The 23,618-nt window shown below is 35.5% G+C and overlaps 1 pseudogene across 1 annotated transcript; it reads right to left on the bottom strand.

The window, feature by feature from the left end:
* Positions 1-1,546: 1,546 nt before the first annotated feature.
* LOC143633406 (mitochondrial import receptor subunit TOM20-like) lies at positions 1,547-5,945 on the bottom strand (annotated as a pseudogene). The gene is made up of 6 exons (XR_013153664.1): positions 5,845-5,945; positions 5,688-5,765; positions 5,336-5,505; positions 5,216-5,263; positions 2,658-2,756; positions 1,547-1,907 (listed from the first exon to the last, which is right to left on the bottom strand). The product of XR_013153664.1 is annotated as a mitochondrial import receptor subunit TOM20-like (transcript).
* Between the last annotated feature and the right edge of the window lie 17,673 nt (positions 5,946-23,618).

Raw genomic sequence — 23,618 nt, 5'->3', positions numbered from 1 at the left:
CACGACAATGAGTTTGATTACCAAATGCATCTAACTGGTTTGTTTTACAAAACACTAACCAGAATGGCTAGTTTGTTTGGTCAACTTGTCGTTACGAGTAGATGTTGGTCAACGACTACTTTACATTCATTATACGAGTATTTTAGTGGTATTTAACTCGTCTCGATAAGTTTACCTGGTAAACATTACGCATACGAGTAGTTCATATGTAGTTAACTACATATGCTACATATGAACTACTCGTATGCGTAATCACAAAATATTCGTCACGACTAGTTTATAATACCTATTTTAAGAATTTGTTGGAAATGACACCTAAAACCTGAAAAACGTATTCATAAACGCCTATTTTAAGAATTTTCCCAAAGAAATTCCATGTTTTTATGGGTGAGGCTCACAACCGGTTCTCTAACTATAAGGCAGCCTAAGTTGTAACCTTCATGCCAAGTGATAGCTAATACATGATTGGGTTGAGTTGCAAATGAGAATGAGAATTTGAATTGAGTCCGCATATGTCGAAAAAGAGGGAGCGGGGAAGGAAGAACAACCGTTTTACTTTGGCACATGAGGTGGTCAACTTCATAACCTTTTCCCTTATCGGTAGCAGCAGTGGACGAATCGAGACAATAAAAATACCCCGAAGGCGAACTAATCCGTCTTGGTGTAGCTCCTAGTCCTGATGAATTGGCTATCGGATGAATTTGGTAGTCATCTTGATCTCTTCTCTCTTTATTTTGATTTTGATTTTGATCTCACCCGCTCCTAACCTTGAAAGTAAGAGACTTTATCCTTATCCAATTCCCTTAGGCGCTACAAAGTATCCTACTCCAACACTTGAGAATTGCGTAGCTGAAAGTGAGAAACTAGTTCTATAAATTGATTGGGTTGGTTGAGGTGTGAATATGGGTGACCTAGGTTGAGGTGCACAAATAGGGTTTTTTCTAATTCACGGTTCCGGATATGGAACTGGGTTCGAATATGATCGGGTTTTGAAAAAAAAATAATAATAAATCAATAAGTTGTTTTCAAAGTTCAAACTCAACCTCGAACCTGCTTTAAGTCCTAATACGTGATGCATCAATAAAAAATAAAAATTAAATTGAATTATATAAGAAAAGGAAAAACTAATGCACATTTATACGTAATACCTACCGTTAATCAATGGTCTTTATATCTGATGTTAGTTTGTTACACTGTTAATATCTTTCTTTATAGTAACAAAGTGAAAATGTGGTAAAGAATATCAATATCAAATATATAACGTTGTTGTTTATATACAGAAACATGGTTTTGTTACTATAAGTAAGATAGTAGTTCTTAATGGCATAGAATACATCATAAAACATAAATCATTTTTCGGGAAAAAAAACATAAATCATAAATGTAACCATGTTTAAATGTACACAAGATCAAGTCTAGGGTTTAAACCATGTTTTGAATATCAGAAAGGACCAGCCTGGTTGATTAAAAAGTCAGGAAAACGATAAATACACTTGGGTTTGATTAGATCAACAAGGCTTCTCGTCTTCTCGAGAACCAGTCAAACCGATATCGGTTTCTCTAGCCGGTTTCAATATTTTACCAAGTAGGTTACACATTTATAGAAAGGTGAGAGGCTTTTAAATCGGTATAAGAGCAATGTAAAACATCTCTATATAAAACCAAACCCAGGTTTCAACCATGTTTTAAAATGCTGGACCTAAAAAACCGACAGTAATTTATGAACATCATCATCATCTCATCGTTTAAACCATCAGAAGTTGTTAGATAAGCGAACGTGCTTATCGTGAAGGAGGTAGAGGCACATTTGCTTTAGCGAACCCAACCCAAGCCACAATGGTAACAGCAAGAATAACCCATCCAAATATATCATACTTCAGATCACTGCTCTTTTGTGCCTTCGGACCCTGCAACTCTCACCCAATAAAGAATTAAAAATCCAACTATTTTGTTTCAATTTTCACTCATAAAAATGACAACATACATATGCTTGCTTATACCACGGTAATTGGGTTGGCTGGGTGGTTGGTTGGTTAACGGGTCAAACCATAATTGGTCATAACATGTTAGGCCAGGTTGGGTAATCTGGAACGAAGTGTACAAACCGGCTTTAACCCACAGAGTTACAACTTACAACCCAGTTTCAATCCTACGGTTCCGGTAATCCGAGCCAGTTTCAGTTCTTGTCAAACCGGTTCCTATTCGGCTCTGGTTTTTTGATAGACCTCTAACAAAACCCGTAATTTTCCATTTTAAGTACACCTAGGGGGACTTTGGACCGTTGACGTCATAGGTAAGTATTTCCATTTTACAAATCTGACAACCCTAAGATATGATTATAAAAACTATATTATTTCGATATAATGACAATAATTTTAATAAAGCAATTCAAGAGGTTTTACGCGTATAAAGTACACTTTAGGCAACTTTAAACCACCTGACCCGTCGCCATTTCAGCTAAACTTTTATTATTTTACCTGTTGTCAATTTGATAATAACGAAACAAAGACAAGCAACCAAAGCAAATGGACCAAAACTGCCACCTCTAGTTGAACATTCAATTACAGAATTCATGACATGAGATATCCAGCCAGAAAACCTCGTACTGATAACCTAATCTTTGTCCCACAACATGTATAAGAGAGAAGAGAATATACCTTGACACTTGAAGAAGTTGACGGGCCTCCCCCAGACCCAAGTCCCATAGCTTGTTGGCTAAGACCCTGTTTATGGAGCTCCGAGTGTAATTCAGGAGCCTGAAAACATAATTATCAGCCATCATTCAGCTGCTTCAGAAGCTAAGATAACTGATAGTTTATTTACAAGGATACAGGAAACTGTTTCACAGCTCACAAAATATTCACATATTAAAATTCATCAAACACACTTCTGAATAGAAAAGGAGGTAGGTAAATTGAAATTTCACATGTTTAATATATTAAATACGTGTTTCGTTTTCACCTTTTTAGCGTACAGATTGTGACATAGAGGCAGAATTTAGGATATTTTTGAGTTATGTATTAAAATTCTTTATGCCCTGCTGGCGGTGCACGCATATAATGTATATATGTGTGAACTCTCGGGTGGGCAAAAGTAAAATTGCACTAATTTTGACGTTATTTTACTAATCTCGTGAAAATAACGTTAAAAGTGGGGGAAGGTTAATCAGGCATCATGTGGTGGCGTTGATAGCCGAAAGACAAGGGCACATGCATCAATCAGCCGGTGTCCCGATTATTGAGTGCTATGTGCCTTATGTCCAAGGCTTGATGCAAAACTACTATCGAGCCGGGGGTCTCATGGGAAGCAGCCTCTCTATCCCTATGGGGTAGAGGTAAGGTTGTCTACATCTTACCCTCCTCAGACCCTACCATAGCATTGCTATTGGTGGGATATACTGAGTACGATGATGATGATGTATTAAAATTCTTTGTTGGTCGTCTTTTTATTTTGTTTTTTTTTCCTTTACTAGCATCTCTTAATTGGTTTGGCTATAAAGTAAAGAATGTCCCTCGGTTCTGAACAGATAAATATACTTTCCGCCACATGTATTGAGGGGGAACTAAAGGTCAACATAACTCTTTGCGAAGGCGAAGGTCAAAAAGCCGACATATATTATGTGCATTTAGGCATTTAGCATAACTCTCCGCCCTAGTTGCGGTGCGCGCATATGATGTATATATGTGGGCGATCAGGTGGGCAAAAGTGAAATTGCACTAAATTTGACGTTATTTTTACTAATTTCGTGAAAATAACGTTAAAAGTGGCGGAAGGTTAATCAGGCATCATGTGGTGGCGTTGATGGCCGAAAGACAAAGGTACATGCACTAATCGGCGGGTATCCCAATGGTTGAGTGTTATGTGTCTTACGTCCAAGGCTTGATGCAAAACTACTATCAAGCCGAGGGTCTCACTGGAAGCAGCCTCTCAATTCCTACCGGGTAGGTGTAAGGCTGTCTACATCTTACCCTCCTCAAACCCTACCATAGCTTTGTTATTGGTGGGATTTACCGAGTACAATGATGATGATGATGATTTAGGCATTTAGCCATTTATAGTTCTCTTGTGTTGGATGACCAAGTCACCTAAAGACACTTGTATACGAGTTCTTTAATTTTTTAACTTCAAATTCAAAATAAACTGCTACACAATATTATTCATTAATTAAGTTAATCAAGGATCAAGAATAGCAGTTCACAACGCAACAGCTAATAAGAAACGTTAGCAGCAATAATATAAAGAGTGTGTGTGCATAAGTAACTCTCCCTGTTGTAGATTTATCCCATAATAAAATTAGGTTTACCTAATACAAGGTCATCTTAAGTACGGTGCCAACCTTCCACTATATGAAGTGCAAATCAACTACGTTAAGTTTGAATGCACCATAGTTATTAACAGCCCTACCTTCTTGCGCCTAGGCCCATTTTTCAGGCGAGGTTCAATGAATACGCTTCTAGTTCCTAGGCGAGTGCTTCGGAATTGTCTACGACAGGAACATGAGAAGATAAAAGCCGAGCAAAAGAAACGTAAGGAGTGCTATTGAAACTTAGATCTAGGAGATCAAAATAAATAAATTGAACATTTTTTATTCAAGTTTAGGAATTACATTTAAATCTTGACTATTTTAGCACTTTTGGTACTAATTAGATGATATTAAATGTGATATAATAGATTTTGTTTCTTTTAAGAATAGCATTATTTTTCATATACATAATATTTTTTTTATTTTTCTTTAAGTGCGATTTTTTTTCCAGGCCCTCACTTCTTTTTCCGCCATGCGCCTAGGCCCTAAACGAGACCTATGCACCTTGAGTGCGCCTAGCGCATTTGATAACCATGGACCGCACATGTGTTGTATAAATATCTAGCTAGCAAGAAACTACTTAAATGCACAAATGTACCAAAAATCAAGTATTTCATTGCGATGTTTTTTAGTTGTTGACAATTAGCATAAACCCTAACAATGTGACATTAATATTCACAGGAAAAAAGCAAGCAAGAGTAATCATATACTTTTTCACCAAACTTATTAACTAATTTACCCTACAAGGGATCTCTTTATAGCATCCAAAACATTAAAATCGGATATATACTCCTTTACGTAACATTTGAAGTGAGCTAATGATTACTTTCAGGTTTGCATGGAGTAAAAAATGTGAAACATAATTAACGTGAATTGTAGCGGAATGGACACATATGAAAGAGAAGATTATACCTTTGTAGCCACTTCAAATGATTTGCGGTAAAGTTCATTCCCTGGATCCTGAAATATACAGATTATGTTTTAGTAAGATAACTAATAATTAGTATGAAATCAAACGGATTATGGAAAGACCTCATTAAGAGCCTTTTGAAAGAAAAGATAAGCGGCATCAAAATAACCCTTTGCTTCATCTTGATCAGGAGTCAAAAAGGCATAAGAGGTTTGTGCATTGCCCATACACCACAAAGCATCATGTTTCTTTGGATCAATCGATAACGCTTCATCCAATCTCGATATCGCATCTAAATAATCAAATCAAACATAAGCCCTAAAATATTTTATTTAGGAACGAAACACTAACTAACAACTTTCATTGCTAAACCAAAACGATTACAATAATAAAGTGGCAGGTAAATATACAGAATCCAAAGACGAAACACACATCATCAGTAGTCAGTACATTGGAATTGAGAAATTGGGTTACCTTTAATCATCGATTTTGAGTCCTGAACAGTTTGAAAACTGGACAATTCAAGCAACGCACCTCCCACCTGGTTAAGTTCTGCGCGAATTTGAATTTTATATATAAAAAATAAATAAAACATTGTGTGTAAACATAAACATAAAGATAAAAGGCTAACCTCGGCATCGAGAGGGTTTTTGTCGTAGGTTACTTGGGCACTCCGGCGAGCATGTTCGAAAAACATGAGCCGATCGAAGTCGTTTTGCATTTCCATGGCGGATGAATACAAGCAGTAGCAGAGTGTTGTGATCTAAATGACGGTTGCTTAATGCTTGCACGCGCTGGGTTTGGTTTTAGGTAGGGAGTGCCTGTTGTAAATGAGAGTGGTGAAATTGCTTTGGCTTTGCCTTTCTCTTCAAGACAAGAACAGGGGCGTCACTTCTACCCGAAATCTGAAACTCAATCCGAGAAAACATGTATCCGAATCCGAACTAATCCAACCTGGAAAATCTGAATCTAAAAATAGACTAACCCGAACTGAAGTAATTCGGGTTTGTTCTCGGGTTTGATTTAGAAGTTTCGGGTCAACCCGAATAAACTTTTAGCTTTGAAATTAAATATATTTTTAGGTATAATAGTTAGTCTTAGCCACTAACGTTATCAGAATCTGAACTTAATCGATTGTTGTCATTACAACTATTATCAGGGCCGTCTCCGAGGATTTAAATACCTCGGCCGAGCTGAAATAAAAAGGCCCGTATGTCATCATGAGTAAGGAAATATAAAAATTGGTGTTTTTAAACGATGATAACGTTATAACAATAAGCATAACAGATTATAGTATTAGTTTAGAGCTTTTAATATCTTATATAGAGAGCCCAATAAGTTTCTCGGTTTTATATTACAAATATACATAAATTTAGTGTTAGTGACGGAAGCAAAAACTTTTAATTGAATGGCTGGTTTGTGTGTATATATTTTGTATAATAATAGTTATATGAAAATTCTATAAAGAAAAAAATATGGTAAATATACAAAAATAAAAATTTGTTACTCGTATAATATTATAAAATAGCTAGATAAATTTAGAGAATAAACAATTTTAAAAATATGGTGAACATACAAACTAAAAAATCAATAAAAATATTAGTAAAACACTAGAAGATCTTACTATTGACTATATACTAGTGTACCTTTTATTTCTTTTATTGGCACACTTACAAAATAACCCTATCACCCACTTATATTTACATTTTTATCATTCTTCTTCCTCATGCCTTTCTTTCCATTTCATCTGTTTCACTAGTTAGAAAAATACTTCACAGAAACCATTTTTTTTCTTTTTTAATTTTTTCTTGTTTTATTCAAAAGCTTATCTTTGCTGAAACTAACAATCTAGAGGTCAAAGTGTCATCGAATAGTGCCCCTGAAACTTGCGTGCCCTGGCCCGGGGGGGGGGGGGTCTCGCACACCTCCCGGGCCGCCCCTGACTATTATAGATCGATTGTTTATTGTTATATATATTTTCCATTTATTATTAATAGCAACCGTCATCAAACAACCAAATCACGCCCGATTGAAGAAGATTATGGTTCGATTTAGTTTTACTCTTCTTTTGGATTGTTTTATAAAGTTATGTTGGTTTATTATTTGATTATTTGCTTACGCGCAAAGAATAATAGTGTCACACCCCGATCAAAGGCGGCGAAACATGTCGAGGTGCAACAGATTGCTCAAGAACACTATTGTCACACCCTAACCTACGGCAGAAATGTCGGGGCGCGAACTGATTGCTCACAGCTTTTCAAAGGTTACTATCATGCATTATTAAAATGACAATATCTATTAATTAAATTAAATTTTCAAATAACTCAAATACAAACAAACACATAATTCATAATCATACAACATTACAACTTATATCACAAATGATCTTGATTAATTATTCTCTAACTTAAATCCTTCACTAAGTCTTCACCAACCTGCATTAAATTTCTACGATAACCTGCATATGCGTATAAAATAGAATTTTGTCAACAATACATGTTGAGTGAGCAACACACCCGTTTAAATGTACATATAGTATATATAAAAATAAGTAATTGCAACAAGTCATATGAGTATAACAAATCAACCAAATGAGCAAGTATAACTGAGATGTCGAGAAGCACAAAGGCTATAACGACTGGCGTATGATCATACTAGACTGAGATTATGTTGGACCTCTCCGAATGCGGAAGCATATAAAGCAAATAAGCACATAAACAAGTAATGTATAAGTTGTTAACACATAAGACAATAGTTGCAGTTTTAAGTATAAGTATATATGAGAAATATAATTTACGCATATGTCCCCAAAACGTGGAAAACAAGTAGAATAGGGGAATGTGGTATTCACCTGATCGGATGAACGAAATAAAAATGATAATGTGTGAGAGATGAACCCTTCGGGATATACCGTCAAGGATTCCTAGGTAAGTAATTTGAATATGAATTAATTAATAATGAAACAACACGTATAATGAATTTAGGATTTCGATATAAGTTGAGTTATAATTGTGATTATAATATTATGGATTTGAACGATTGATTTATATAGTTAGAATCACTAGTCTTGTTAATTATAAATTCTAAATTCACCAATAATTATTCTTGATAAAATATGTAATTAACTACTTAAATAATTAAAATATAAGATTTGATCGAAATAATAAAATCTAAATAAATAAATGATTAAATATACAAATTACATAAAATAATTTAATTAAATATAAAGTGAGATACACTCTTACTTATTTGAATAAAAAATACTAATATATAAACAAATAGATAATCATAATAATAATAAGTAATTATTTTAAATATAAAATGTAGTAAGATATAAATAAATATTTTGTTTAAATCTTTTAAGGAAAACTATTTAATAAGTTTATTAAATATAATATTTATAATATATATAAACGAAAACATAAAAATCTTACGTGTCATGATGTGGTCGCTCCCCACTTTTTAGGAGTCACCAGAATTGTTTGATTTTTAAATGGAGACTACTCATGCATTTGACCCGAATTCAAGGGTATGGGTCTCACCAAACCCAAATATTTCTGAAACGGGTTATAACATCTCATTAAATTAAAACTTAATCTCATCAAATATTTGATATAAAAATCCTATAAAATAGGGATATACTAAAAATTAATATATGATTTCTTTAAAATATATATATATATATATATATATAATATTAAAAACAATTTTATAGTAATAAATAAACGGCTCATGTGTCTTACCAAACCCAGATAGCTTTTAAACCGGGTTATAACATCTCATTTATTTGTGAAACATTTTATCATCAAACCATAAGTACATTGTTAACTTCCATACAATGGATAAAATTAAGATTCAAAAAATATACATATTATACACGAATAATATATAACAACCCCCGTAATACGGGGGGATAAAAACTAGTATATACAAACACACACACACACACGCATACGAAAACTTGTAAAATATTTAGATGACAAGAAACGCTAGTTTAAATTAATATTAAGTGTCAGGTTTTAATAAAATAATGTTGGTTTATTTATCAATGTAAACTTATAATACATAAATACACACACACACACACACACACACACACATATGTACATAAACGAAAGCTTTTAATGAGGTTTGACAAGAAACATAAACTTATTGGTGACGGTCTTGATAAAATAATGTTCATTAGATATTAATATTAATTATAAATTCATTTAATTCATAAAACTATAATTAAGAAAAATAAAAAATACAAAAGTTGCGTCCAGGGGCTCGAACCTGCGCTCCTGGTCGGCTCTATCATTAAACACATACACCCCAACTAGCTGAGCTGGGGTGTCAGATGATAATCAATCGAAAACAAAAATTAAAAGCAGTTTCTGGTAAAAACCCCAAATCGCTATAAACCCTAGGAATTCAAATCAATCGATATGTTGCATGTTTGTTTAATTTGTTATAGGGTTAATGAAGAACAGATCAAAACGACCTCAATACATATATTAATTACCAGAATTAGTGTGGGATTGATGACGAACCCTAAACTCCCAGCGACGGCCAATGATGACTCGAGAACATATTCTATGGAATGTGATAATACAATCAGGTATAGGGGTTTTGTTGGCGAGAGGGAAAAGGAGGTGTAACCAAGTTTAATTGAATTTTCATTACGTCTAGGTCGTCTTTTGCTATAATGGTAAAGACGGTGTGTATATCAACAAAATTAAGTTTTTGATTATAATCCATAATTAGATTGTCGATGTGAGTTGGTTATGCATTATCAACCATTTAAGGCGATCAATTCCATCTATACAACGAGGATTACGACACAAGGTATTAAACGGGTAAACAGGTTTGATAATATGGGTATGGGCTGGATCTTGAGTAACCGGGTTTGGGGAAATATAATAATAATAATAATAATAATAATATAATAATAATAATAATAATAATAATAATAATAATAATAATAATAATAATAATAATTGCATTTTAGTCATTGATGATTGAAGGTGGCCACATAAAGAGATTAAAGTTTTAGTTTGGGTTAAAATTGCCATAAAGTGAAAATATAATTAATTAAAAAAATGATATAATAAAATAATGAACATTCGATGGACGTGATATTTTATAAATAAATTCCCGATTATGAAAACAGGTCGGGTTTTGGATGTAAAATATTAGTTAAAAAACCAGAGTTGTTACAACTATGACACTATTAAAGTGGCAATATTTACTCTGCTCATTTATTTCATTAAATAATCACAAATACAACTTGTTCAAGATAAAACACAACAATTGCACCAACAATAAATTCATTAAAATATCCTTGAAGGTATAATCTAAATGATAAGTCTTCAATCTTCACAAACAACTTAAAAGTAAACATGTAGCATGCATAAAAATAGATTTGATCAACACAAATGTTGGTGAACAATACACTAGTTTTTGATATATGTATATAATGAGGCAAAAATCACAATTCACATGTGTAAGTAGAATAATGCTAAAACCATTATAAATGTAAAGTAAATAATTGTGGTTCCTTTCTATTTTGTAACAACAAAAAATACTCGGAGAATGAGGCCATATTCTACTAGCACAAGGCTAAAGTAATTAAGGGTGCGTATGATCATACTTATTGAGGCTCAACAAAACATAAATTATAAACACTCGTGCACGAAATCAATTTGAGGCATAAACAAAGATCGAGTAAATATTCATATGAACACAAATGTTGAATTGTGGATTCAGTATTGAGATCGTAAAACATGTAAGTTTGAATATGGTACGTATGTCACCCCTAAAAGTATAAAAGCGTAAAAAAGGGTGGGGGGGGGGGTCATTACTCACTTGGGATATGAGACTTTGGTGACAAATTTGTTCAAGAGAAGGCTTTGGAAAACGAGCTCAAAGAGTTAACGTACGAGTCCTAGGTTAAAAATATCCTTAAGCTAGTAGGATGTATTAAGAAAACTTAAAGTAAAGTAAAAGGCAAGTAAAAATATGTAAACAAAGTTTTGGGGTTTAAAGTGTAAAACTTAAGTAATAAAGTGACGATTTTGAAAAGAAGTTATCCCGAAATCGAGTATTGGTGTTTTTATCCATAAGTTTTACTTAACCTTTGTTAAGTAAATATGTGGGGAATGGTTTAATGCAATAGTGCACGACCCCTTGTTAGATAAATACCAAAACGAGATTTTAATGAGTGTTCCGTTTAGTCGGTTTGGGTCTTGATAAGTTGTCCCGACATTCCAAAGTGATAAATATCATGAGATTAATTATTTAAAACAGAAACTTAACTAATGTTAGAAGTTCTATTAAGGAGAAACTCCAAACACCAATGTTAAGCGAGTGTTTGGTTTTATCGGTCCAAGCTTGTTATAAGATCAAGTTAGATCCGACATACCAAGTAATTTAAGAAAACATTTATAATTAGTTTGTAAAAGATCTTTAAAAGAAAAAATGAGATTCGGTGGCCCGAAACACAACTAGTGTGTTTTAAGCGAGTGAACTCGGTTTAGTTTGGTTTGGTTGGTTCAAGACTTGGTATGTGACCAAGTTTGGGTCTAACAAATCCATATTATAATAACAAATACAATAATGTAATTAAAAGAACTTAAACACTTAAATCTTACATATAACTTGTTTTAAAACAATTAAATAAAGAGTTAAACGTGAGTTCCGTTTCGGTTCGGTCCTTGACTCGGAATGAGACTGAGGATGGTTATCACATACCCAAATACCATTGAACTATTAAAATTATTTGGAAACTAAAATAATTAGAAACTAAACAATATTAATAAGTTCAAACAAATTAAAGTGTTAACAAAGACTATAATAGCCCTCCATGTAGTCTTGCCTTATAATAGCAATAACACCTAATCCGACCATGGTCGGAGAAGGGAAAGCCAAGGAAACAAGGGGAATATATTTTAAACAAACTATAATAACAAGCTTTAACTACCAAGAATTAGTTAGAATCAAATATTAACTTTAGTTTGACCTTGAGAAGTCAAACTATCAAGAGTTTGAAAGATGAATCTTAGAACTTAGATGGGGAGTGTTTGGTGTGAAAGAGCAACTTAAAATGAGTGTATTGGCCTTGTTTTTATAGGAGAAAAAGTAAGGGTTATCCATAATGTCACTATCAAGGGATTTGCATGCATTTTGATTGGTTTAGAGGGTCAAACAAGGTATAATACAACAAAAAACGAGCTGGTGCATCTGCAGGTGGGTGGCCGCCACCCGTGACCACCATGCCCTTCATGGCCGCGCGGCGTGGCGCCCCTGAAGGGTGGGTTGGTTTTCAACTTTGGTTATTTGGCGATTTAGGTCCCTGAGGTTCGTTTTAAGTCGTTTTTAATAACAAAAGGGTGATTTAAGGTACCGTAAGGGTGTTTTCTTGATCCGACAATTGTATAACATAAAACCCCATATTTTATTAATAATGAGGGATCCGAAAGACAAAACGGGTCAGGTTTACAATACAAATACAAATACGAAATAAACAAAAAATGACGAATGTCACAAATATATTGTTTTTATTTTAGCATTGTAGTTTTTTAAATTTGTTTGTTTTTTGTTTTGTTTTCTAGGATACTAGAAACCCGATTAACCCAACCCGAAAAAACTTGAACCCGAAAAACCCGTGAGAGATTCGGGTTGGGTTTCGAATCAAGATTTAAAACTTTGAAACATGAAGAACCTGACCCGAAAAACCCGAAACCCGAAAAATGAACCCGAAAAACTCTCCTAGACAAGACTAGTAGTGAAAACCATGGGTCTACCTACATTTGAGTTGCATTTGAACTGGATTAGATTATTATTGTTTTTTGTTTTGTTTTCTAGGATACTAGAAACCCGATTAACCTAACCCGAAAAAACTTGAACCCAAAAAACCCGTGAGAGATTCGGGTTGGGTTTCGAATCAAGATTTAAAACTTTGAAACATGAAGAACCCGACCCGAAAAACCCGAAACCCGAAAAATGAACCCGAAAAACTCTCCTAGACAAGACTAGTAGAGAAAACCATGGGTCTACCTACATTTGAGTTGCATTTGAACCGGATTAGATTATTATTTTAACGAGCTGGATGTGTGAGCTTCATTCCGAAAGCTCAAACTCACTTGTGGCTTGATCAGCCAGCTCGTTTATTATTAGTTTTTTTTATAAATATATTACATATGAAAAACAAAAAAGACTAGTACTTTAAATAAACGCTAACCAACTTAGGGGGTGTTTGTTTTTTCTTCAAACATCTTCAAGGGAGCTAATGTCTGCACGCGCGCAGACATTACCCTTGAAGACTGTTTGTTTTTTTTCTTAAAACAGATCTTAAGTTATCTTCTTTCATCTTAAAAGAAAAGCAAAGAAATCTTGCTTAAAACATCTTCGCAAAAAAATCATACTCTTATCCCTTTGAAGCCACCCTCTCATCCACTCCTCCCACCACCGTCCGCCACCACCACCCACCGTACGCCACCACCACCATCCCCCACTGCCACCGTCCACCACCATCCACCGCCACTACCCACCGTCCGCCGCCACTACCAGCATCCACCACCACTACCCATCGTCCGCCACCACCACCACCACCACCATCCATCACAGCCACCACCAATCACCACCGTCCACCACCCACCACAACCGTTCATCACCACCACCACCCACTGTCGGACGCCATCACAGTCAACTACCACCGTCCACCACCCACCAAAACCGTCCATTACCACCACCCACTGTCCACCACCACCATCCATCGCCACTACCCACCGTCCGCCGCCACAATTTTATTATTATATTTTCTATGTAACTTGAATAAATGACTTCTATCTTGTGAGATAAGTTTGACAGTTATGCAGACAGTATCAGCTTATAAAAACAAACAGTCTTATATTTTCAGCTTGCAGATCTTCAGACCACATCTTCAGTTGCAGACATGAAAACAGATGAAATCAGCTTGCAGACAGTTTATGTCTGCAAAAACAAACAGCACCTTAAAAGAGTATAGAGAACTATAGAACTGTAAATAAAGCAAGGTTGTATTTTAAAACCATAGGTCATAATAATATAAGTTCTTGGAAAAATTGATGTCAAGACTAGTCACTTAATAAATCATACACTTGTAAATAGTGTTGTACAGGTTATGAGGGTGGGTAAACAGTTATACAACCCTTTTATTTTTTACGGCTAAAACAAAAGATACAGGTGTTTATATGATAGCGTAGGCCTCTCTATCTAAAATTGGTTGTGTATTAATTTTGCCAAGCCTCTATTTTTCCTTAACAAAAGTTGCTTTTTTATTATATTACTCTTTTATTTATTATCTATACACACATGATTAAAGAAGTTACTCGGGTTTTACATAATCATGCCCCAAAAATGAATCTGGCTTGCAGTGTGGTCCCGAGCATCGTGCACGCTAAAAGCCCAAGGGCTAACTTATACATCAAACAAACGGGCCACCATCTAAACTAAGGTTTGGGTTGGGCTCTTCTGCTTTCCACTACGTGCATAAATCATTAAATTCTTAAAGCAACCTTGCATAGAGCCCACATGACTCACACTCTTGGGTTTGAGCCCATCTTTGTCTGAGCCCATTTGACCATCTTTGTCGGATAGTTCAAGTTCGAAACTAGAATCAAGGTTGCTGTTGTTGTCCCTTAGGCTTTCTTTAAAAAGGTCCAATAGTCTCCTTCGTTTCTCGGTTAGGGTTGGAGATGGTTGGGATGTGGAACCAACATTTTCAATTTGGTCCATGAATGTTGCACCCACAATGACTCGTGTGGTTCCTTGGGTCAAGCTATGGTGCCCCGGGGTACTTCCTCTTGAACTTGAAGGGGTAAATTCTACATAGACAACATAAATGTAAACAAAACTAGTTATGTATTTAATGTGTAATTACATGTATAAATTTATAACATGATTGACATAAACTTTAAATAAAATTTTTGGGTTTGATTTTAGTCTAAACAGGGATATGTCAACTTCGAGTTAAACATGTTAGGGGTTTGAAATTTGGATTGACCTAAAGAGTTCACAAACCACTTTTCTATCAAAAGAAATTTAATATGTTTCTATGTCATAACTTAAAAATGTTATATAATTTATGCAATAAGCTAAAAGTTAGAAGATATAAACTGACATAAACTTTTATAACTTAAGCATAATTATTTAGGGGTGTTCTTAATCTGTCTGAAACAGACCAAATCAAAGAAAGTTAGGTTGGCTGCAATATATTTTATCTAGCTTAACAGTTCACTTTTCGAAACTTAAAAACGTCCATTCAACCTTTCTAATTTTTTTCATTTTATGAATATAAAATTATATGTTTAAATATTATATTCATAAATATTAAACCTTATCAATTAAAAAAATACAAATTATGCTATAGAAAATTATATTGATTTTTTTTGTCAACAACCGCTAAACCATTGAACCACGAAGACCGGCCGGTTTGGCTAACCAACCCATGCAGGATAAGCTTATCATTCTCAATAACTGAAGTTAGCTGTTCCGTTCAAAACGTTTGTCAAAACCATCCTAATCGGACCGTGAAACAGCCCTATCAAACGAGTTGCTTTCATGTCAAACCGTGACTATTTATGTCGTGTTGGGGATACGTGTGTCGCACCATTTTTGAGTTCGTGTTGGATTTTACCCAGCAACCCACAAACACGACACAGTTAAACCCCTAATTATTTGAGCTTGATTACCTCCATTAACGCTCATAAACTCATCTTCATAGTCGGATTCTAACCATGCTTGGGAATCAAAAAACGTCTCCTCTCTACTACCTGATATGTGAAACAAGATAGAATTTAACACCCAGTACAAACCCGACTAAAACAATATAAACAGATTTACACATAAGTGATTATAAGACCTTTTATTTAAAATTGATTTTGTATTAAACACGCATATGCCTTGTATCTAAGTGTATATATAGCAATTATTATTGAAATATTATTTATTACACAAATTGATTTACAAGTAATTATGCAAAAGGCTTTAGTCATCATATTCTCACGTTTGTTTGCTAGAAAAGTAGCTCAATAGAAACAAACAAAACCAGCACAGCATGAGCCACCTACCCATTATATGTTCTAGAGGAAAACAAACTTTCAAAATAAAAAACAAATAATCTCACACAAATACATGATGATCATATGAAAGAGAAACCAACAGTCAAATCAAAACATTCCATTATTGAATCAAGCAATCAGAGTTGAACAAAATCAACAAACACAAACACATCAATAAAATTAAACAAAGCTACGGATCATATAGAAGGAACAACGGCGGAATCAAAACTTCTTAGTCAGAGGCTCAACACAAGGTTTTCTGTTCTGTTTCGACTATAACTAAAGGGCCCTAGTCATGTCACTTCTAAAACACCTGCCTTTGTGTCTGACAAATTTTGATGACCGAAAGAGCGAATTAATAAAACCATAAACTTTAATCAAACTAGCCTCTATCACAAACAAATCATATTACAAGTAGTTTTTTTTTCCGGATAAAATTGGTTTATATATACATCAAATGATTACAATCTTTTTGAACATTAAAACCGATCCTACTATAAAAACGAGCAGTGTAAAGTTAAAACTATACCATATTCGGAAAACGAAGAAGCGGGAAGTTGAGGTTTAACAGCCACGTGTTCTTCGTCCATGACCGAAAGTAGTTGTCCGGCACCGGAAGAAGGAGAAGGGTGAATGACCGATGTATCAAATGGCACTTGTGCCTTCATTGTAGAAGCTTTATGATGAGTTGAAATGCAAGCACCCATCCGACACGATTATTCTTGATTAGTGGATGCTGGAATGGTTTCAGTGAAAAATACAGAATTTCAAAGAACGAGAGGACAATGGATATTATTTGTTGATTTGATCATTTATGAACATTTGTAATGCCTTTTGATATTCTCACCAGTCAGTCACTATAAAAAAATGTCTTTGAGTCAAAATGTGACCACTAATTATATATGGCACTTTTTTATTTTTATTTTTAAATTCAGAAAATAAAAAATAAATTTTTAAGTTTTAGGTGTTATTTGCAAGAAATTCTTGAAATATGTATTATAAACTAGTGTCATGACGAGTAAATTATGATAAAGCACGAGTAATTTGTAGAACCAATTAAAACTTGCCACGTGCCCTTAAACTAACGGTAACGGCACGTTCACTAATAATTTACTCGTCACGACTAAATAAGTTTCATGCCTCGTAATCAACGTCCACAAGTAATTCATAAGTCCTTTAGTCGCGACGACTAGTTTACCTGGTTTACATTCCCTTCACGAATAGTTTATTAGTACTTAACTCGTTGCGACTAGTTTAACCATACAATCTACTCGTCGCGACTAAAGGACTTATGAATTACTCGTGAGCGTTGATTGCGAGACATGAAACTTATTTAGTCGTGACGGGTAAATGTGTAACACTGTGTCTTTAACCCTGTAAGAATTTACCAAAAATAACTAATTTATAAAGTATAGGGACCAAAAAAGTAAAAAACTGAAATCTTCAACCATCGCGATACGTGATAGGGCAGGCATGAAGCCCATCGCGTAGCGCTATGGACTGGCACAAAGACCCAGTTTTGGGCGGCGTAGCGATACGCGATGACTCGCCTCAAGGGATCATCGCGTAGTGCGATGACAAATGCTGAGTCATTGGACACGTGTCCAACCACGTGTCAACAAGTGACACGATATGACAGGCCACGTGCCACGAACTGGTATGGCGGCGTCAGATTGCGGCGTCGCGATACACGACGGGTAAGAGAAAACCCATCGCGTATCGCGATGGGGACCAGAAATCGCCTATAAAAGGGGGTGACGGGTTTAGAGCTATTTTCATCCCAAAACACCTTAACATTTACACACTTAACATAGAAAGGCGTGCCCTATTTCCGTAGTGAGCCAACGTGCCATTTTCTCAAAGTTTGTGCAAGCAACGAGGTTATAAACAAGTAGCAATCATATAATCGAGTAGATCAAGATCCTATCATCAAGTTTTTCTTATTATCATTATAAGTATCCATACCAAGGTAGGAGTTATGTTTAAGTTATTTGAATTATAGCTTAGATAATCAATCGAGGCTATAGCCTTTAACCTTGAAAGTCTTTTAAACATTCACATTCATAAACGAGTTTTCATAAACGTTACTTCATAGCAAAGTAATGTTAACCAAATATATATTTTTACGGGCATGTAGTAACTGTAAGGGTAATATCACTAGTAGTAAGTTTTTTGTCTAAGGAAAAGTATTCGTACAAATCCCAATCAACCGAGGGACATGTTTACTTACTTGGAGAAACTTACCAACGTGTTATAACCTATTAAGCCAAAGCATGCTACATCAAACGTCACATAAAAACTAAGTGTTTTCATTTACAATCAAAGATAAACGATTTCAAGGTTAAGCTTAGCAATCTTAGCTTAATCAAAACACCATTCAGATATTTATACAAACCTATTTATGTATAGGTTAAATATCATTCTCAATCATTCACAGTCAAGGTTTTCCAACACCGACGGTACAGGTGAATACGTTAACCTTTTACAATCAGTCAAAACATATTTATACTTAATAAGATGAACGAGTGTTTGTCTTAACAAGTCAGTCAATGTTTACATGAGATTACATGATCTCTAAAACGTAATAATACAAAGTAGAAAATAAAATCAACTCAGACCGAATACACATGTGTCTGGATCCAAACGTAACTGTTCATCCTAATCAGTCGAAGGCTACATGACCGCAAGCTAACGGTCATAACTAGTTTCCATTAAGGGCTACGTGGCTCGGGAACAATTGTGTGTAGGGCAGTGGTACATAGACCGAAAGTAGAAATGCTTTCGCTGAGCTTATCGAGAAAACTATATTTGTATTGTATTGTCATTCAACTGTTTTATAGAGTCATACGTGTTCACTAGCATATAGCTGACGTATTTTTCCAACCCGTTGCAGGTAATTAAGCATAAGTAGCAATAACAAGGATTGGAGTCTTAATGAAGATAGAAGCGCTTACAAGATGGCTCCGTTTTTGATAAACTAAAATCCTTGTAATATGAAACATATATTTTGTAAACTAATACTTGGGTATTAAATTCCCAAGTTGTTAGAACCCGGTGTATCAATCTAATAACTATAACTATAACAGATCTCAGATCTGTGTTTAACCGATTAATACGTTTATATAGATCTAGCTCATAATTACCATAGATTCAGTGTTGTAAGTGTTTATATATTATCAGTATGTATGTATATCAATATAATATTAAGTTTTGAAGATTGAGAGAGTATTTGGACAGCGATTCGATAATTAACCCTCTCAAAACTTAACTTAAAAGTGAACAGGGTTCACTATATATAGAAGATAAGACTGGTTCGCTAACATCACCTAGCGAACCAGGTCTTACTTCGTTACATACAATAAATAAGACGAAGCACCTCCTGATTCGTTAACATCCCCTAACGAATCAGCAGGGAATAAGGTTAAGTCATAGTTCGCTAACATCCCCTAGTGAACTAGACTTCATATATAACGAACTAGACAATAATTAAACTAATTATTACATTAAATATAAAACAAAAACGTTAACGATAATTACAAAGACTCAAGACGCAAAACCATGCACTAACAGACACCCCCTCGTCTTGAGCTCTTTGTCTTTAAGTTACTTGAAGCGCTTGGACCGCCAGTCTCTGCAACTATGAATTCCATTTTCATAATAGACACGCACAACGCGTTGGAATTGCATAGCCAGGTCGTAATCTTCACGGCGCTCAATCAAAATCTGCTTCTTGTATAGCACATAATTGTCTGTTTCAGATAAATTAACCAACCACATCGGGTCGATTATCTTGATCAGTTCAGTCTCCAGTCCTCGACCAAGAACAATGACGGCCTCGCCTGTACGATTGTCATAGTACCATCGGTTGAAAGAGAGATGCATTTGTTGGGGCATCGTCTTCACTGGCACTTTCTTCATCGTCTTCGGCGGTTTAACTTTAAGCACGAGTTTCTTCCACCCAGTCTTAGGATCGATTTCGTCAATGCGTTTACGTCTTGGGACCTGGGGCTTGAAGAACTTGAAGCCATTATTAACCTCGAATAGTAAGTGTTGATGTAACCACTCAGCTATTCGGTAACCCCCACGATTGATAAACGAACGTCTCGCGAGGGTACGAACATCCCACCGCGGCAAAGTAAGAACATCCATCATCTTTTCGTAATACTGTACACCTTTCTCCCACTTTATTATGCATACTTTAAGCTCAGAATCATACAACCAGGAGACAATATCACCATGTACCTTGGAACCGTCTTGAAAGAGGTCACTTGATTTGCTTTGACCCATGCAGCAGCAGTGTCTTTCCTTTCTTGATCAACATATCGATACGCACTAATAATTTTACCCACTTTCTGACGTTTGAACCATCTTTCAATATCATCATCAGTTATTTCTGCAAGTGAGTGAACTGTCCGCTTACACTTCAAGATCTTTTCCAGTTCATCCTCGGTTTCTTTAAATGTTTGCTCATTGAATGCTGGAGCACCTTGATCAACATTAGTGTGTTGAAACAAGTCAGGGTACTCCTGAGCAGTGACATCTTCCACCTCGATATCCTCATCTTCATAAAAAAAATCCGTATTCATCTGAATAGATGGATCATCTTCCAAACCTTCCTCATTCACTACTTCAACACCGGGCTCAGTCTCCAAAGCATTTAATTGATCATCATTCAGCCCAAGCAGTATAGAAATCTGCTCTCGTGTCAGAGACCTGTCGACAAACTCACCTTCCTCTATCTCATCCTTATTCACCATGCTTCTAATCACCCCCGATCCATCCATAAATATTACCGTGTCGGCTTCAATCATCTCTATTGGTTTAGCAGCCGAATATCACGATACACAATAATCTGTTTCTCTGAATCGTCAACAGAACTCGTACCCGCACCAGACACAGGGTCTTGAGCTTGTTTAGTCTCACCACCAGCACCAGTCTCATCATCATCATCAGAATCTTCCTCATTATTCTTGATCTTTTTCAAAGCATCATCTTTGCAAGTTAATTAAAGGATCAGATCCTCTTGCTCTTTTATCTTCACCCCTGAGACTCAACAATCTCACGTAGGGCCTTTGTTTCCTTTTAACAGAAAGAACATAGCTGACTAGTTTCTTCTGATTCTCCATTAGACATTCCTGATTTAACCGATCATTATTCATCTGGTTCTCATACAAATGAAGAAGATTTAATAACATTTCTGTCTGACGATGTGGTGGCAAAGCATACAAGGATGGATGAATTGGTTGGATTGGACCTTGAAGCCTTGTAATTCTCATAAATGAGATATCACTAGGAGGAGGAGGCCTCACATGTATAGTTGGAGGAGTTGTAGCCACAGTATCTGTCGGCAAAGGTAGTTCAGTCAATGCAGACTGAGGTATCATACCCAACTGCTCATGTGGTACCATCGTCATCGTCAATGTCATTGCCGGAGTGCTAGGTGCAATTGGCACTACCGAGCGTTGAGACGTTGGTTGACAAGATGATGGCACACCAATAATTACCCCAGCCCCAGTTGACACACGTCTTTTCTTCGATGGCTCACCAGTTGCCACCGCTTTCCCTTTTTTTTTTCTTTCTAATTGAGCCTTAATGGTGGCGGCTAAGGCAGCATCATTTGCATCTTGTTGTTCTTTAAGAGCGGCATCACCAGCACCACCATTTCCACCATCATTCCCATTACCACCATCATTTCCATCATCACCATCGTTCCCACCTTCTCCTTCCTCACGTTCGGAATCTGAATCATCATGAATCCAGCGATCCTCAGAATGACATACATAATTAGGATCAACGATATGATCAATCATTCGTTTATCCGCTGGCCTTGCCTTTTGATAGATAGCCATTCTACGTACTGTGTCGGCTGTCATATGTTCCATATAAAGATTATCATTCACCAAGGTTTGATCAATTGCTAGATTTGGTATCAAGTCTTAAATAATCAGCTGCAAAAACCGAGGATACATTAAAAACTTCTTCTTCTGGTCCGTCTGCTGAACTTGTTCTGCCAAATGATCGAATACAAGCTCAGAGTAGTTGAATGGCTTGTCGAGAATTAAAGCCACAAAAGCGGATTGCAAGCTGAGTCGACATTCATCAAAGCCACCCCGGTGGCCACTCATACAGTGAATAAGAACATGGAGAAGATATTTGTATGGTGAACACAATCCATTCTTGTTCAGCATAGATTTATGAACGTCTCCACCATAACGTACACGAGTAAACAAACCCCTGACCAATTGCCTATCGAATTCACTCGGGTCATTATCAGTATCAGCAAATCGAAGCACACGACCAACTACTTCAACATCAATAGTAATCGGAATGCCATTAATCGAGGCTCGAATATGCTTCTCTTCCTCCACATACGCAGCAGTATCCCAAAACTGTCTGATAATACTCAGATACACCATAGGGCGAGCAGTAATGGCATAATGTATTACTGATCGTCTTAGAAAAGCCAACATATCTCCAAATGTAGCTATATCAACAATGTCTGAGTCAACATAAGCACAGATGTTGTGCTTTTTGTCAAATGGTTGTAAAATAACATTGTCTTGTTGTTCTTGTTGTGGTGGATGATCTTGTGGAGGTTAATCTGGTGTTGGTTGTTCGTGTTGTCCTTGATCAGCTATTGGTGGATCTTGATTTACTTGATCAGCCATGTTTACTGTATAAGTAAAAGCGAATATGAGAAGACGTAGAATTGTATTCAATGTCAAAATATGTCAACTTATTTATAAGTGGTGTAATCAATGTCATAAGATGTATGTATTTAGGTTATATACGCGTTTAGACGATTGAAATACTTTATTTGATTTAAAAATGAATTTTGAAAATTAATTAAATAATCAAAATTGAATGTCATTCGTTAAATATCCCACTGATTCGTTACAATTCAATAACGAATTGTGTGATTCGCTATCAGGTAAATAAGCCAACGAAGTAGCCTTAGCGAATTACTATTCAAATTGACGAACTAAGGATCTAGTTCGTTATAATTTTAACGAATCAACATCTGATTCGTGAACTCCATTCTTCGCTAAGCTAGTTCGTATATGTCCTTAACGAATTGGACACGAAACAGTTCTAATTCGCTAAGGAGAACGAATGGTCTATTAAATAGACTTAATCTTTGACTCCTCATAGTCAAGGTCAAAATTAAGATTAACACAGATAGTCAACAATATGAATCCATAAGCAATTAGTCCATAACTATTGTTGAATCATCAAAACAATGAACGTGTTGAGCTTGGAAACACACAATGAAGCTCATGGTGATGAGATTGAGACTCAAAACCCAGAGATACTGAGGGTAACC

This window comes from Bidens hawaiensis, unplaced genomic scaffold (assembly GCF_021521415.1).
Source record: "Bidens hawaiensis isolate Kalapana, Puna unplaced genomic scaffold, B.hawaiensis_p1.1 tig00006717_1, whole genome shotgun sequence".
NCBI classification, from domain to species: domain Eukaryota; kingdom Viridiplantae; phylum Streptophyta; class Magnoliopsida; order Asterales; family Asteraceae; genus Bidens; species Bidens hawaiensis.
This window is presented reverse-complemented; position numbering and strand designations above follow the sequence as displayed.